This window comes from Lissotriton helveticus, chromosome 4_1, assembly GCF_964261635.1.
Source record: "Lissotriton helveticus chromosome 4_1, aLisHel1.1, whole genome shotgun sequence".
NCBI lineage: Eukaryota > Metazoa > Chordata > Amphibia > Caudata > Salamandridae > Lissotriton > Lissotriton helveticus.
The window spans coordinates 312,471,441-312,488,803 of record NC_136063.1 but is presented as its reverse complement, the minus strand read 5'-3'; positions in this window follow the sequence as shown (position 1 = coordinate 312,488,803).

Below are 17,363 nucleotides of genomic sequence, written 5' to 3'. Positions count from 1 at the left end.
TAAGTGCTGCCTGCTAAGCGCTTTGATCTAGAAGCGCTGTATGAGGAGCTGGGCTGAGGAGAAGCGCTGTGTGGTGGCTAGCGCTGCGCAGCTGGAAGAGGCTGCTTTTGTGTTCCTAAGCGCTATCGCGCCAGATCCTGTCACCTCTCAGCCTTGTAAATAGGGCATGAGCCTACCCAGCCTCCGCTCGGGGAGCAGTGTCTGCGTCTGTCTGCTGAGGCCTCGAGGCACATTGTCGGTGCCTGCCTCCCACCCTACTGCCCAGGAAGCCCGGAGCGAGGAGCAGAAGCGTGGAGACATTACCAAGAGCCCGGTGAGTGTGGGGCTCAAACAGACTGTTGGGGGGGCGTCGGGGCATATGGTCGGTGCCCGCCCCCGGGACTAGTGTTTGCTGCAACAGAGGCCGCCCTGCCCCTACTGGGAACTATTGTTGGGCTCCATTGGCCCCCGAAAGGAGCCAGAACTGGGCCAGAACCCTGACAAGGCCCTGGGGGACTGGGTTTGAGGAAGAGTTACCCCCCCCTGGCTAGGCAGGAGTCTGCTGCAATATTTGGGCTGCTGATGAATTCCTGCAGAGTTCCCTGCCTAAGGTGTTATGCCCCTGTTGGTAGGGAGCCTAATATTTCCCACGCTAAGGTCCTGCATAATGTTCTGAGGTCTAGTGGTTCTTTGTTACCTGTGTACGCCCTGTGCAGGGTGTGGATGCCTATGCCCCCTCCTGGTTTTGCCCCTAATGTAATAGCCTGATGGTGCCCCTGGTAAAGGTGATTATGCCTGCCTAGGCTTGTTATTAAGGCTGTTGCCTATGCGCATGCCTATGCCAGATGTTAATGCCAGGTGCCCCATGTTTCTTTTCACAGGAGATGCAGATGCAGGCCCTAATGTGAATTTACTGTCTAATGCTTGAGTTTACGCTTACAGCTACTCCGAGGTGAGTCCAAGGATTAAGGCCTGAGTTGGCCCTGCATATTGACCTTGGGTTTCAGCATTAGTATTTCTTTCCCTCACGTATTCTACTAAAGATTCATGCCAATGATAACACGTTTTTATTTCAGCCATGGACTCAACCTTTTATTCTTTTCCCCCTTTCCTTGTAAATAATCCCCCTGATATACTTTGCTCTGGCGCCAGTTGGCGCCCTATTGTGATTACTGCTGTTATTGTGTTTTACCTTTGCAGGTTGGAGATAATACAAAACGTATTCTTTTTCCAACCAGAAGCGGTGTTGTGTCTCTTTTGTGGTGTGCCTGGTGCGTCGTCTGTGGGTACTGCGTGAATGCTTCACACATGTCCTCTGAAGTTTGGCCTGCCCGCTCTGCTCCATGCTACCCCCTGTAGAATTGTCAACCCCATTTCTAACATTGGTGGCAGCGGTGGGATAGGACTTGTGTTTGCGCAGTACCACAGCGGCCACAGGTTACATTGCAAATAGAGCACTGAGAAGTAATCACAGTTTTTGGGGATTATCGTTTGGCTGATTATTGTGGTTTCTTTATCATTATTGCTTCCTCCTGAACATTGTTTTGGAATTGTGTCCCCTTGTGCACTGTGGGTGGTGTGTCCCGGGTGTACCTTTTCAGGATGGGGTTGGTTTATAATGAGGACGACCTCATGGATTACACCGACCGGAAATTTTCTTTTTCTGCAAGGAGAGCGGGATACCCCCAGTAGGCAACATTAAAAGGAATTTGTTCCTCTACGAAGCTCTTGAGAGGGGGGAACCCTTAGAGCCCTGGGGAGACCTGTCTGATTACCCCTCCGCATATCCGCATACTTGAAGGGTGGATTTGGTAGAGACCAGAGGGAGGGCTCCCAGTCCATAACCCCGGAGTATGGTTACTCTGATGAAGAGGAGGAAGAAGTATATAGGGCAGAGACGCCAGTAGCTGAGGAAGACACCATAGATAGGGTGTCCCGCACTGGGTCCAGTCCCGGGGGCACTGCCCCATCCCTTTCCCGGTCCCCAGAAGAGTGGGTAGACAGAAGGGAAGAAAGGGAGCAGCGGCTGGCACTGGCAAAGCTCAGGCATGCCAAGGAGTTAGCGCAGCTGAGGGTGGAAGAGCAGAGGCTAGAGACTGAGATGGTCCTAGCGCAAGAGAGGATGACAGAGACTAGCTCAGGTGGGTAGGTTGTCCCCTGAGAGTGGTTGTTTGTTTGGTCTGGATTCACCGGTGAGGGTGGGATCCAGTGGTGGCAGCGAGAGTAGGTCCAGTGCAGGGAGTCCCACTCCCAAAGCCGAGGAGACGGTGCCTGATTCCCAGGAGGAGGGGGACGGGTTAGTGTTCAGGGGCAGGGGAAAGCTGTCCCACCAGTCCTGGAAGGAGTTTGTGGAGGAGTGTTGGACTGCATTGTAGGGTTAGTTGGTGGATCGCGCAGTAGATGATGGGGAAGGGTTGTTTCAAGTAGTCATCAAGGAGCGCCTGCTACGCAGTTGTTTTCCCCAGTTGCGGCACCACTTGTTGCAGTGTAGGTTCTCAGACCCCAGGGAACTTGCACGGGAGGGAGACCTTTGGGTAAGTGCCAGAGAGTCTGAGACGACATTGGGGAGTGATCCATAAGGGAATGGTGCAGGGATCTTCCGACCCAGCGAGGCGGGAGAGGTGAGGAATAGCCCAGCTGGGTCCCAGGATAGTGAGAGGGTTGTAGGGCCTCACATCCTATCTACAGGAAGGAGTGAGACGGGGAGGTGTCCCGAGGTGCCCCAACCGCAGTCACAGGGCCTGGAGAGTTTCAGAAGGGAACCCCAGGTTGGGAGCCTATGCTGTCCTGATATGCCTTCCAGTGAAGGGGATCCCCTCGTGTCAGGAGAACCCGGAGTATCTGTAATCGGAGCTCCAGAGGTTCGGGGGTCTGACCAGACACAGGGTTTAGATCCTGGACTGGGGTTCCAGGTTCAGGGGTTGCCTGACCTGGAGGGTGGGGTACCTGTAATTAAGGTCCCCACTGGTTTGGCTTCCAGGGGTACTTCTCTAGGTAGGGGGGTGCGGAGGGAGGAAGGACTCTCCTCTGGCACCTGCCCAGCCACAGGGCATAGATCCTGGACTGGGGTGCCTGGTTCGGGGTTGCCTGATCTGGCGGGTGGGACATCTGTAATCAGAGTCCCCCCGGGTTTGACTCTCAGGGGTACTACTCCAGTTAGGAGGGTGTGAAACTCTGGGAGGGGGTGCAGAGGGAGGAAGGTCTCTCCTCTGTCACCGGCTCAGCCACAGGGCGCAGATCCCGGGTTGGGTGGCCAGGTTCAGGGGATGCCTGACCTGGCAGGTGGGACATCTGTAATCAGAGTCCCCCCGGATTTGACTCTCAGGCGTACTACTCCAGTTAGGAGGGTGCAGAACTCTGGGAGGGGGTGCAGGGGGAGGGAGGACTCGCCCCTGTCACCGGTTCAACCTGAGGGTTTCGACTCCAGGTTGGGGAGAGAGTGGTGTTCTGAGGGTGTCCCGCGCAGGAGGAGAGGGCGGAACCCCAGAAGGAGAGGTAGGGGGAGAAGAGCCTCACCCCTGAGTGCTGGTCAGCCTGAGGGTTCGGACCCCAGGTGGGAGGACCAGTGACAGTTTGGTAGGAGGAGAGTGGTCAAAGGGTACTATGGGCCTGAGGCTAAAGCCTCCCACTCTGTGAGAGAACGAGGGCCAGAGACTTCTGGATGGCCTAGAGGCCAGTCCTGGCCACATCCCACTAGAGAACACCAGTGGGGTGGTTTGGTTGGTAAAGGGAGGTTTGAGAGAGGGAACCATCGGGTTCCGGAATGGTGAAGAACCTGCAGGTGCTCCTGTAGTTGAGGGCCTGCGTCCACCTGTTTCCGCCCCAAGCAGGGAAGCCCATCAAGGCAATGATTGGTCTAGCCTGGCTTTTGACTGGGGTGGAGTTGTGTTGGACTTGGCCCTTTTCCCCCCAAATTTTTCACTTTTCGCCCTCCTAATTTACGGATGTCTCCCCCATGGTAAAGGTTACTGTATAGGCCTTGTGTGGTATGAGATGCCCGGTTTAATGTGACAATGCAATGCAATGGTGTGCAGTTATTAACCACCCACTATAGAAATGTACCCTGATGGAATGCTGCATTTGTGTTTTGCTTTTAAAATGTCTGCCAAGGCCATGCATTGTGCCACCTGACTGCAGGAGGTTAGCAGCCTAGTTGTTAGGTACCCAGCCATCCCTGTATTTGGAGGGAAAGCCTGGCACCCAGGGTGCTCTACTCCTCCCCCTGAGCCAGTTAGAACTAGTTCGCCTGTCTGACGTGGGTTAGCGGTCTAGTTGTCTGGTACCCAGCAATCCCAGCATTTTGAGGGACCTTATAGAAGCTTCCAGCCTTTCTGGTATAGGGAGAGCAGTAGAGATGTGATGGGCAGATACAGAGCTGGGACAGGAATATGAGGGGACCTGCTGCAAGGGGACACCGCCACTTGGGCCTGTGTGCTGGGCCCTTCACCCATCTAGGACCCCCATACTGTCTCCAGGGCTTGTGAAGCCCCACTTCAGGAGTTCAGGCTGCCGTGTGGGAGGAAGGCCACGCTGCAGTGGGGATGGTGAAAGCCTACCACCCTGCTTTGATGATGCCCCCACTATCTGCTGACCTGGCCCAGTAGTGCCTACTGCTCTGTCCCCCGGGCCCCTGAGGAAGGAGGGCCCGCCTAGGTCCCTGGAGCTGCCGGGACCCTGTGCTACGCAAGCACTGCGCAAAGAAGCGTCCAGAAGGGAAGGAGCATCTGGGACCCCGCCACCCAGGAGGTGAGGAGTGTTACCCTGGGCCTGCTGCTGGGACTGTCCGCCACCCTTTCGCTGTGCTCCTGGACGGGAAGGAGCATCTGGGACCCGCCACCCAGGAGGTGAGGAGTGTTACCCTGGGCCTGCTGCTGGGACTGTCCCCCACCCTTTCGCTGTGCTCCTGGACGTGGTGGGCCTGGAGGAGGCGCTGCGTGCCAAAGCGCTATAATCCTGAAAGCGCTGTGCTGCAGAAGCCCTGGGTAGTCCTGAAGTGCCTGAACTGTACTGCCTGCTGTGTGTGCCTGCAAAGCGCCGCTTCAACCAAGCGCTGGACTGTTGGAAGGTCTGCCTGGCCCTGAATAAGTGCTGCCTGGTAAGCGCTTTGATCTAGAAGCGCTGTATGAGGAGCTGGGCTGAGGAGAAGCGCTGTGTGGTGGCTAGCGCTGGGCAGCTGGAAGAGGCTGCTTTTGTGTTCCTAAGCGCTACCGGGCCAGATCCTGCCGCCTCTCATCCTTGTAAATAGGGCAGGAGCCTACCTCACCTCCGCTCGGGGAGCAGTGTCTGCGTCTGTCTGGTGAGGCCTCGAGGCACATTGTCGGTGCCTGCCTCCCACCCTACTGCCCAGGAAGTCCGCAGCGAGGAGCAGAAGCGTGGAGACATTGCCAAGAGCCCGGTGAGTGTGGGGCTCAAACAGACTGTGTTGGGGGGTGTGTCGGGGCATATGGTCGGTGCCTGCCCCCGGGACTAGTGTTTGCTGCAACGGAGGCCGCCATGCCCCTGCTGGGAACTGTTGTTGGGCCCCGTTGGCCCCCGAAAGGCGTCAAAACTGGGCCAGAACCCTGACAAGGCCCTGGGGAACTGGGTTTGAGGAAGAGTTCTGGGCGGTGCTTGATAACGTTGGCCTCCAGGCACAGCTACTCCCGGTCTCAGCTTCTCCTCACTCGAACCTCCTCCGTCCTCCGTAGTCTCCGTTCGCTCTCCTCTCTTCTCCCAGGTGTCGGGACACACCTCTCCTTCCTCTTCCGGCTTCTTGTCCACTCCTCGCGATGCCACGTCATCAGGGGGCGTGTCTACGGGCTCCCAGCTGCTTGTTCCACACAGCAACGCGTCATAGGGGTTTGTCTCTTCCTTTGCAAACCCCACCTCGTTAAAGGAACAGTCTCCACTTCGTAGGGGTTGTTGGTGCCAGCATGCTTCGGACTCCGTCTCCCAGGTGTCCTGAGGCGGTGAGAGAGAGGAGGTGTAAGGTCCTTCGGTCTTCCACCAGTCCTCATTGGTGGTGTTCCCCGCCACCCCGTTACACTCCTCCCCCCTTAGACTATCCCGATCGGGGAGAGGACATAGTCTAGAAAGGTAATCTGCATTACCATGCTCCCTGCCCTTCTTATGTAGGATAGTGAAGGAGTATGGTTGCAAGAAGAGGAACCATCTCAGGACCCTCTGGTTCTGTGATTTTTGTCTGTACATCCACTGAAGTGGGGCATGGTCTGTAAACAGGGTGAAGTGTTTCCCCTCGAGATAGTACCTTAGTTTTTCCACTGCCCACCGTATAGCTAAACATTCTCTCTCTACGGTAGGTTATTTCCTTTCTCGAGGGTGTAGTTTCCTGCTTATGAACAGAAGCGGATGCTCTAGCCCGTCTTTTCCCGTTTGGGACAGGACTGCTCCAATTCCCGTATCAGAAGCGTCTGTGGCTACCATAAAGGGTTTCTCAAAGTCAGGGGCTATTAACACTGGGCTGGTGGTGGTTGCTTCCTTCAGACCTTTGAAAGCCCTCTTCGCCTCTTCTGAGAGGTTTAGGACCTGTTTTGGACTTACTCCTTTCTGGAGGAGACCTGTCAGGGGACCAGCCACTTCTGCAAAGTTGGCAATGAACCTTCTATAGTAGCCTATCAGGCCGAGGAAGGCCCTCAGTTCTTTTTTTGTAGTGGGAAAAGGTGTATCCCTTATTGCTCTGACTTTTTCCTTCTGTGGTGCTATAGCACCTTCCCCCAGCATATACCCTAGGTATTTGACTTTCGTGTAGGCCGCCCTGGATTTTTTTGCATTCACGTGTAATCCTGCGTCCCTTAATGCTAGTAGGATTATTTGTAGGTGTTTCAGGTGTTCCGCCCAGGACCCACTAAATATGACGATGTCGTCTAGATACACGGAGCAAAAGGCCCGGTGAGGTAGGAGTATACTGTGCATTAGTCTTTGAAAGGTGGCTGGTGCTCCGTGTAGACCGAATGGAAGGACGTTAAATTCGAAAAGTCCTTCATCAGTAGAGAAGGCTGTTTTGTGTCTGTCCTGTTCCCAGAGGGGTACTTGCCAATAACCTTTTGTGAGGTCTAACGTCGTTATGTAGCATGCTTTCCCGATGCGTTCTATTAACTCATCTACCCTTGGTATGGGGTAGGCATCAAAGGATGAAATCGTGTTGAGTGCCCTGAACTCCATACAGAACCTTGTGGACCCGTCCGGTTTGGGCACCATCACAATCGGTGAAGACCAACTGCTACGTGATGGTCTGATTACCCCTAAGCGCAACATCTCCTGCACCTCTTTTCTCACTGATTCCCGCCTTGCTGCTGGAATTCGATATAGTCGTATTTTTACCTGTTTCCCTGGTTCAGTATCTATTCTGTGCTCGACCAAGTGGGTACAACCTGGTATATTGGAAAATAGATCTGAGAAGGGTGTGAGAGTGTTTTCTAGTTCCTGTTTCATAATGGCACTAATTTCCTGGTTGATGGGCAGGGCCCCCAGGGTGGTGGTCTCTATAGTGGAGGGCAAAGTGAACTGGGCATTTCTAGGTGTAGGCCCCAACCATTTCTTCAGTAGATTGATGTGAAAACATTGTTTTCTGGCCGGGGATATCTGAAGCCTGTAGGTCGTGTTTCCTATCAATTCGACAACCTGATAAGGGCCCTTCCATTCTCTTTGGAATTTGTGTGCTGTAGTCGGCAGAAGAACCAAAGCCCGGTCCCCTGTCTTTAGGTTTCTCCATCTTTTCCCTCTGTCGTACGATTTCTTTTGGCGTAGCTGACTACGCTCGATGTTTGAATATGCGAGGTCCCTCAACTTCCCTATCTTACTCCGCAGGAGTTGTGTATACTCTAGAAGGGACCTAGTCTCTTCCTGCTCTTCCCTTTCCCAGGCATCCCGGGTTATTTCTAATAGAGACCTGGGTTGTCGCCCATATAATAGTTCGAATGCAGAATAGCCAGTGGAGCTTTGTACCTGTGCCCTTAAGACATACAAGGTCAAGGGGAGTAATCTGTCCCAGTCTTGATTTTCTAGGTACAACATTTTACTCAACGTCGTCTTGAGTGAACGATTATACCGTTCTACCAACCCATCGGTCTGATGATGGTAGGCCGATGTGCGGATCTGTTGGATATTTAGCGACTTGGTGACCTTCATTAGTTTGGAAACGAATGGGGTCCCTTGGTCGGTTACGATCTCTTTGGGGAACCCCACTCGGGAGAATAGTTCTAAGAACTTCTCCGCTATGTTCTTTGTTGTGGGCGCTTTTAGAGGAAAGGCCTCTGGGAAGCGGGTGGCGTAATCCACTATCACTAACGCGTATGTGTTTCCTTTTGAAGACCGCAGCAGTGGCCCTATGATGTCCATTCCGACCCTCTCAAAGGGCTGTCCTATTATGGGCATCGGTTGTAGTAGAACGGCTGGAGGTCTCTGTAGGTTCCTCCGCTGACAAACCTCACAGGTCCTGCAAAAGACTGTTGCCTCTTTGTATAAGCCAGGCCAAAAAAAACACTTCAGTATGTTTTGAACGTTTTCTCCGCCCCAGTGTGACCTGCAGTTAAGTGTGTGTGGGAATAATATAGGACCTGTTCTCTGAAATCTTTGGGCACTACTGGCTGCTTTGGGTCTCCTTTTTTTCCCTCCCGATATAGTAAATTGTTTTCTATAAGGAATCGAGGGTATGGTGTCTGAGGATCACCCTGTCTTGTGTGAGCAGCGTCCCACGCATTGTATAGGGTGGCGTTGTTTGCTTGTGCGAATCGAAAGTTCCGTTCCAGAGCCCATGGTTCTGCTGCTAGGAGAGTGTTTGTAGCTTCCCCTCCCGGTACCTGTGTCTGTGTTTGAAACATGGCCACGAAATCGGGGTTGTCGACCCCCAATATCAGGTCTTCAGGTAGCGTCTCCACTGCTCCTACCTTTACCTTACAAAGGGTCCTACCCAAGGGATGTATCATAACCTCGGCCATTGTATAGGGTACAGGTGTGTCCCCATGGACACACCTGATAAACACTTGTGAACCGGGTATGAGTTGTTGGGGGAGTAACAGGGCGGTTTGAATTACCGACTGTCGGCAACCCAAATCTAACAACGCCCTAACCCACTTCTGGTTAACCTTTACCCTTACGTAAAAGGAAGGACCCATCTCGGCTGTATACATGACGGCTCTAGGAGCATAGCCCACTTCCATTGGTTCCTCGCTTTGTTTCTTCCTAGGGCACATGCGGGCTATGTGGCCCCATTCTCCACAGTCGAAACACTGGGGTCCCCTCATGAGTGGGTATTCGACTCGGTGTGGCTTTAGTTTGGGGGGTTCCATTCCGGGTTTTCCTTTTCTCTCTGGCTTATGTACCGCCTGAACCTTTGGTTTCTTTGTCTCCCAGGGACAAGTCTTTGGTTGAGCCCGGGCATAGGTAGAGGCCATCTTGATTGCCTGGGCTGGCGTTAGCCCTGAGTGTTGCCTCAACCACCTCTGGGTCCCATAAGGCAGGGCCTCAATAAATTGTTCCAAATAGATACAGTCCATGATCTCTTCTTTGGTTTTTCCCTCAGGTCTGATCCGCTTATCGGCTTTATCGGCTGCATTCTTCAAACGAAAATACAAGGTCTTCAGATTTTCTTCGACCGCACCTTTCTCTCTGCGAAAGCGGACTCGGTACGCTTCTGGGTCGATACCCAGGTGGTCCAGTATAATGGTTTTAATTTGGTGATAGGGTGTCACCCCGGTAGCGTTTGCTACTTGATAGGCCGCTTGTGCCTCGCCTGACACTAACGGTGCTAAGAAGACTTGCCATTTCTCTTCCGGCCACCCACAGGCTCTGGCAGCCCTCTCAAAGTTCGTCCGAAAGGTGTCCGGGTCGTCCCCGGGGTGGTACTTCTGGAGGGATACCCCGGAGGAATGTGGTACTGGGGCTCTCCTCTCTTTCAGGTGAGTGCTACCAGGATACTGTAGTGCTTTCTGGAGTCCCTCCATCTGTGTAGTCATGGCTGCCTTGAACGTCTCACGGTCAGCCTGCGCCGATGTCATCTGGCGTTCGACCGCCCATTCCAGTTTTTCTTGGCCCTTGATGATATGTTGGATGAGTTGGTCCATCTCTGCTGACGGGATTGAAGGCTCAGATCCCACTTCTGACACCAGTTGTGGCGGTTCAGAAGGAGGGACTAGGACACTAGAGCAGGGTAAATGTGGTTTTATTTTTATAAAGGTCTTTTTCTTCCTTTTTGTGAGTCTCTCTCGAGCTAGGGCTGCCGGTTCCAAGGTGTCGGTAAGAGCGCGGGGTCTTCTTGGACAGGTCCGCCTCGTCTCCGCATCTGGGGATTCCAGTTCTCGATCTCTTCACGGGTTCCAGCGCCGCATGCGGGAGAGGAAATGAGAGGGCTTTTAGCACTTTGAAATACTGCCGTAACGTACCCCCAGGGTACCAAGGAAGTGAGGACACCGGGTGATTGTGATCTTTACAGTCTAACAGTGCTCAGGACTGGTGATGTACGTTTAGAGTGAGGAAAGGAGGTAGGGGGGGTTTGGGAACAAACAGGTAGGGAAGAGAGCACGATATATACACTAATTACACGGCGTTGCCACGCTGTCCCAGCCACCCCGTAATACGGTGACGGACCTGAGTGAGCCACACTCCTCCTTGAGCGTGGCTGGGCGGTGCTTGATAATGTTGGCCTCCAGGCACAGCTACTCCCGGTCTCCGCTTCTCCTCACTCGAACCTCCTCCGTCCTCCGTAGTCTCCGTTCGCTCTCCTCTCTTCTCCCAGGTGTCGGGACACACCTCTCCTTCCTCTTCCGGCTTCGTGTCCACTCCTCGCGATGCCACGTCATCAGGGGGCGTGTCTACGGGCTCCCAGCTGCTTGTTCCACACAGCAACCCGTCATAGGGGTTTGTCTCTTCCTTTGCAAACCCCGCCTCGTTAAAGGAACAGTCTCCACTTCGTAGGGGTTGTTGGTGCCAGCATGCTTCGGACTCCGTCTCCCAGGTGTCCTGAGGTGGTGAGAGAGAGGAGGTGTAAGGTCCTTCGGTCTTCCACCAGTCCTCATTGGTGGTGTTCCCCGCCTCCCCATTACAGGGGATTTCCCAGGTTTTAAAATTAGGGTTATAATAGCTTCCTTCCAAGAATCGAGAAAGGCAGTGTCTGTCTGAAATATTGTGTTAAAAAGATGGCTTAAAACAGGAATTATAGTACCGGTCAAAGCTTTGTAGACCTCAAGAGGAAGGCCGTCTGGCCCTGGAGCCTTCCCACGCCCCCGCCCCCTTATCACCTCTTTAAGCTCCTCCACTGTGATCTTATCATCTAGGGCCTCCATTGCCTTCTCAGGAAGAGGCTCTAAGTGCTTCAGCCAAGGCAAAACAACCACCTCATTTATAACCAGATCTTCTTTGTATACTCTCCCAAAGTATCTAAAAAAGCCAAACTAATCCCTTGGCTATCACTCATCACTGCCCCTGAACATTCACAAGGGATCTCTTTTATAACATTTCTAACCCGATCACTCTTCGCCTTCCATGCTAATAATTTACTGCATCCTTCGCCGTACTCAAAATGTGCCAACTGACTGCCCTCCCACCTCTTTCTAACACGATCACTTAGAACTCCTGTCAACTCGGCCCTTAGCTTCGAGATTTCGGCCAGCTCCCTCTCGCCTTCCTCCAGTCCACCTAGGTTATTCAAAACCCATTTAACTTCTGGATCTGCTCTTCTAATCCCAGAACTTTTCCATAGTATGCTCGCCTTTTATTTGCCGCTAGAGTACCTAGTGTTCCCCTTAAATAAGCTTTATAAGCATCCCAGACTGTCCAAATCGTGGCAGAACCTAAATTACTTAAAAAAAATTCTTCGGTCTCCATTCTTAAAATCTCAAAAAGCTCCTCCTCCAATAAAATTGTACGATCTAGCATCCACCTAGAACATACACTCCTTTCTCCTAACCTCAAATGAAGGAGAGTGGCTGAATGATCAGACAGGTGTACACCAATGTGTTTAACTTAGACTACCACGTCCTTTAGTACCCTGTCGATCAAAAAGTAATCAACACGCGATTTATGTTTATACTTTTTGGTGTAATAGGTAAAACCAAGTTGCGACCCTGCCATACACCTCCATATATCACACTGGGCCATAAACATCTGACTCTAGACGACATTTTAGGATTACACACCGCTCTACTGTGCTGGGATCTATCCATTTTATGGCCTAAAACGGTATTAACATTTCCTGCCATTAAGATCTGATCTGGGAAACCTAAGATCTCATTTTACCCGCTAATCGAATGGACCTGTTTCATCCCGGTTCGGCCCATAGTATACTACCAAAGTATAGTTCTGACTAAAAATATTTAACTTTGCTACCAGCCACCTTCCTGCAATATTAGAGACACTTCTTTCTACTGAGATATTTGTTCCGTGCTTAACCAATAATACTACCCCCTTCGTAACCAATGTCTGATTCGTATAGACAGCATGTGCAACCCACCTCTGCGATTTAAAGAACTCCCTACTTTCTTCTTCTGTAAGATGTGTCTCACGCAGGATAATAACTTGTGCTGGGCAATCTGTTACATACAACATTATCCTGTCTCTCCTGCTCTTTACCCGAAGCCCATTTACGTTCCATGCTAAAATCTTCATCTCGTTAACCCTATTTCTAGACATCCCCTAAAATAAAATAAAAAATAGAAAAGAAAAGGCTAGCATTGCTGACTGAATTGGTGTAAAACAAGATATTTGAGGTATTTTTTTCCCTTTATGCTCCCCACCCTGTGCTCCCCCCACACCACCCCCCCCCCCCCACCCTTGGGAAACCCTAACCATCTTTCCATGGCCAATGAAGGCCATATAGGAGAACCCCAAGGCGTGCAAACGGATTTTAATCAAATACATACAAATATATACAGAGTAGAGCAATTTAGGCGGGATCTTTCTACTAGACCTCTGATTGAAGCTCCTCAATAAATTTGTCAACCTCCACAAATCGGAAAGAAAGCATTTTGTTGTTTAACATCACCTTAAGTAAAGCTGGAAATTTCAATTGAACCGAAGCTCCCAACTTTCTCAAGGGCTCCATTCTTTTCCCCAACTCCCATTGCCTATTAGATGTTGCTGCTGAGAGGTCTGATCTTATTTCAATTTTTACCCTGTCCAGATCTAGCGATTTATTCTTCAGAGCCTTGGCCAGGATTTTTTCTTTTAAGGAGTACGAGAGGAAACTAAACTAAAATTTTCCTAGGTTTGGACCTATTTACATTGAACCTAAACGGGTCTCTGTGAACCCTTTGGATGTCTCTAGCAATTTCATCTTCCGATTCCTCCAGCTGAAGCTGTAGTGACAGAGTTTAAAGAATGATTATCCAACTGGGGCCTAGGCCGGTTTGATGACCGGCATATGGGTTACAGAAGAGGTCGGATACTGTTGCATTCCAAGGCGTGGGGGCATGTTCAGAATTTATTAACATGAATATTTCATTTCTATGCCACCGGTTCGATTCGCATTGTGCAGCTGCCACCTGGCCTGAATATATCAGTTGAAACCCAGTAGCAGTTCACATTCTGCAATGCATTCATGCATGTGAGAGAGTTTTAATTAAATGCACAATAGTATTAAACCAACACGATTAACATGTAGTTGAACCCAAGACATGATGTTGGAGAAACTGCGCTTATCTCAACATTGGTCAATGTAAGCCTCATTTTGAAAATGGTGTTGCTTGCAGCCATCTCTCCAGCATGTAATCACCTTTCTGTCTCTTTCTCACCTTGCACACAGACAGTTCATGCACATCCTATTTTGTAAACAATGTTTGAGATATTATGCCACTTTCCCAGGTACTGAATGAAGGTTTGTTTTTTGTTTTTTTAGTTTTGTAGCGTTTTTTCCAAGGTCTTACCTATTGGGGCCACAGTGTGATTCTTCATTATGATAACTTAGCATTTTATATTCTGTAACAACATTTGTACTAACTATTAAGGCGTCTGTAGAGCACGAGGGATGGGAACCGTATTTTGGTGAATCTGGGGGATAATGTTGAAAATATGAACTCAGAAACTATATTGTTCTTTCTTTTATGTGATTGGTTCCAATCATGCAAATCTTGCACAGTTGTATTCGTTGTTTAGCTTCCATTGTAAACACTTTATAAAAGTAGTCCCTTCTTGGGAGTGTTTGGCTTATTCTTCCTTGACTTTTAGAAGGCAGCATCACGTCAGTCTGGCCTCTGGTTTATAACTTTAAAAAAAATCTTTTTTATTAAAGTTAGGTAGTCATATAGCAGATGTTAATGGCAGTCATTATATCTGATAATCAAAAGACAATTTCGAATTACTTTCCTACAATCAGAACAAAACATTCATGACCGATTGGATTTCCTCAACATTTTCGTTCTTGGTACCTCCCTGCCAGCAGAATCAATCCGGGGTTTTAGAGCGCACTACTCACCCGTGAGGGTCTCAAGGCGCGAGGGGGGAGGTGGTGCAAGCAGCTCCGTTGGTCATTCGAAGAGTCAGGTCTTTTTTTTTTGGTTTTTCTTTTTTTTTAAATTTATTTTTTTAACATAAATATATTCCCCCCTCCTCCCCCAGACAGGTAAACATTCTACACATTAACATCATGTGCTTTACATTGTTCTTGTCATACATACATGGTCATTATAGAAAATTTACAAAATATATTCCCGGCATCACAGAAAACAACAAAAGCAATACCATACATTCATAACAGCATTGATAATGATTAGTTTTGTGCGACTCGCCATTGTGTAAGAGGAGTCCAGATTTTCGTACCCCTTTGCGTCGCGATCTGCCTTTCCGCTTATATATAGCTATCTCGGTATTATACATAACAGCATTGATAATAATAATGATTAGTTTTGTGGGTCTCGCCATTGTGTAAGAGGAGTCCAGATTTTCATACCCTTTTTGCGCCGCGATCTGCCTTTCCGCTTATATATAGCTATCTCAATATTATACACAGCTAAAAGTCTGGCTAGCCACTGTTGAAAGGAGGGTGGTAGCGGGTCAGGCCAAGCCAAGGCTAGGCATAGCCGCAGGACTGCCATAGCAACAAATTTAAAATCGTGGCCACTCTCGAGGTTATCTAGGTCTTCTGCCCCAAGTACCATTGCTTCATGTGACAGAGCGACATTTCTGCGGAGAACTGAGGTTAAGAACCTCTCTATATCTTGTGTCAAAGGTATTAACACTGGACAAGAGGCAAAGATATGAACGGAGTCTGCTTTAAATAACTTGCATCTCGGGCAGCAAGTCCCCTTGCCGGTTCCCCATTTTGCGATCTTATCGGGTGTAGAGTAGAGAAAGAAGCAGGTTTTGTAAAATTGTGCCTGGAGTTTGGTGGAAATGAGAATGGTTTGGGCTAGCTGATAAGAATATAAAAATCCTTCCTTTGAGATTTCAAGTTTACTTTGCCACTTCATTGCCGTTTTATCTAAATCGTCCGGGAACATGTCCAGCAATGAACCATAAACCCCACCTATTGAGTGTTTCTTAGAGTATATAATTGTCTCTACTACCGTTCATTTTTCCCCGAGTATCCTTGCCCCAAGTTTATGAATTAAGAAATCCCTTATTTGGAGGTACTTAAAAAAATCCCACCAATCTAAGTCAAATTCTTCCTTCAGAGCGTTAAAAGATTTAATCCCCTGAGTAGTTTAAAAATCCCCTAATTGTGTTATTCCTAAATTATACCATTTGTTTACGCAGTTATCTTTAAAAATTATTTGAGGAAGAATAGGATTATTCAATACCGGAGTACAATGTGAAATTGGTCCTATTCCTAACATTTTCTTTACAGCCCTCCATACCTTAAAACAGCTATAGAGAGTCTTAAATTTGACCTTTTTGTGGTAGCTGTCGTGTATGTGCCTCCAAAAGTAGCCATAGCTGGAATTCCCCACCAGTAGCTGAAAGATTGAAGCGGTCTGTTCCTCTGCGTTTCCCCCCCCTTGCAGTAGTTCCTTACTGTAGAGTAATACACATGACCAATAATATCGCCTTAAGTTGGGAAGAGATAACCCACCTCTGTTCTTAGGAAGGGTAAGGTATTTATATGCCCGGCGGGGTTGTGCATATGACCAAATAAATCTAGAAAAGATACGTTCTATTACTGTAAACCACTGACTCGAAAATTCTAGACAGACTGCCCTGAATAAGTATAGTATTTTGGGAAAATACACCATTTTAATTGCATTTGCCCTCCCAATAATGGACAAGTGGAGATTATCTAAACGTCGTAGATCCTTTTGTATTGTGTTCAACATTGGCTTAAGGTTTATGTCCACGACTTCCTCCAGCTTTGAGGAAATTGTGACTCCCAAGTATGTCGCTTACTTCACCACCCTTGGATCATCCATCACAATTTTTGGGTTTAGAACGATTTGTGTCTTCCCTTGGTTTAGCGCGTAGCCAGAAACCAGCCCAAATTTCCTGGCCTCGGCCTCGATGGTCAGCTTTGCTACTATGGGGTCTGCGGTGACTATGGCAATATCATCAGCATATGCTAATGTTTTTGTAGCATACCCCTGTGATCTAATGGGTGTTATGTTGTTCTTTTTCTCCAAATAGCGAATAAAGGAATCTATATATATTGCGAAGAGCAATGGCGAGCATGGGCATCCCTGGCGGGTTCCCCTGGAAATTATAATTTCCTTGGTTAGACTTCCATTAACAGATACAACAGCCCTAGGATTAATATACATTTTTTGTATCGCCTGAATAAATTTGATTTGAAATCCCATTGTCGCCATTGCTTTCCAGAGAAACTGCCAGGAGACCCTATCAAAGGCCTTCTCTGCATCCAACAGAATTAGGGCCATAGGGTCTCCTGTAATTTCTGTTCCGTCAAATAGCGTGATCACTCTCTGGATATGATTTATCGTTGACTTTCCGGGAACGAAACCGTGCTGACTTTTGGCAATTACCTTGTGTATTATAGGTGCAATTCGGTTTGCCAAGATTTTGGAATATATTTTGGAATCAGCATTTATAAGGGTTATGGGGCGATATGACCCTAGATGTTCTGGGGGTTTCCCTTTTTTAGCGAAAATTAAAATTTTGGCCCTGGACCAGGAGCTGGGCGGTTCCCCCCCGGAAAAAATATGGATAATTAGATCCCTTAAGATATATTTAATTTTGTCTATGAATGTAGCATAGAACTCCGAAGGGATGCTATCCAGACCTGTTGCCTTCCCTTTAGGGAGGCTCTTGACTGCGGTCAATACCTCTTCCATGTTAGGAGCTTCCTCTAGTGTCTGCTGCGTATTTACCTCAAGGCTTACACCTTCACAATTCTCTAGGTACCTTTTAATTTCGATCATGTCCCCTTTGCCATTCTCCGTATATAGTTCTTTATAAAACCTCCAAGATGCTTGCCTAATCAGTTCTGGGTCTTTTAACTGCCCTGC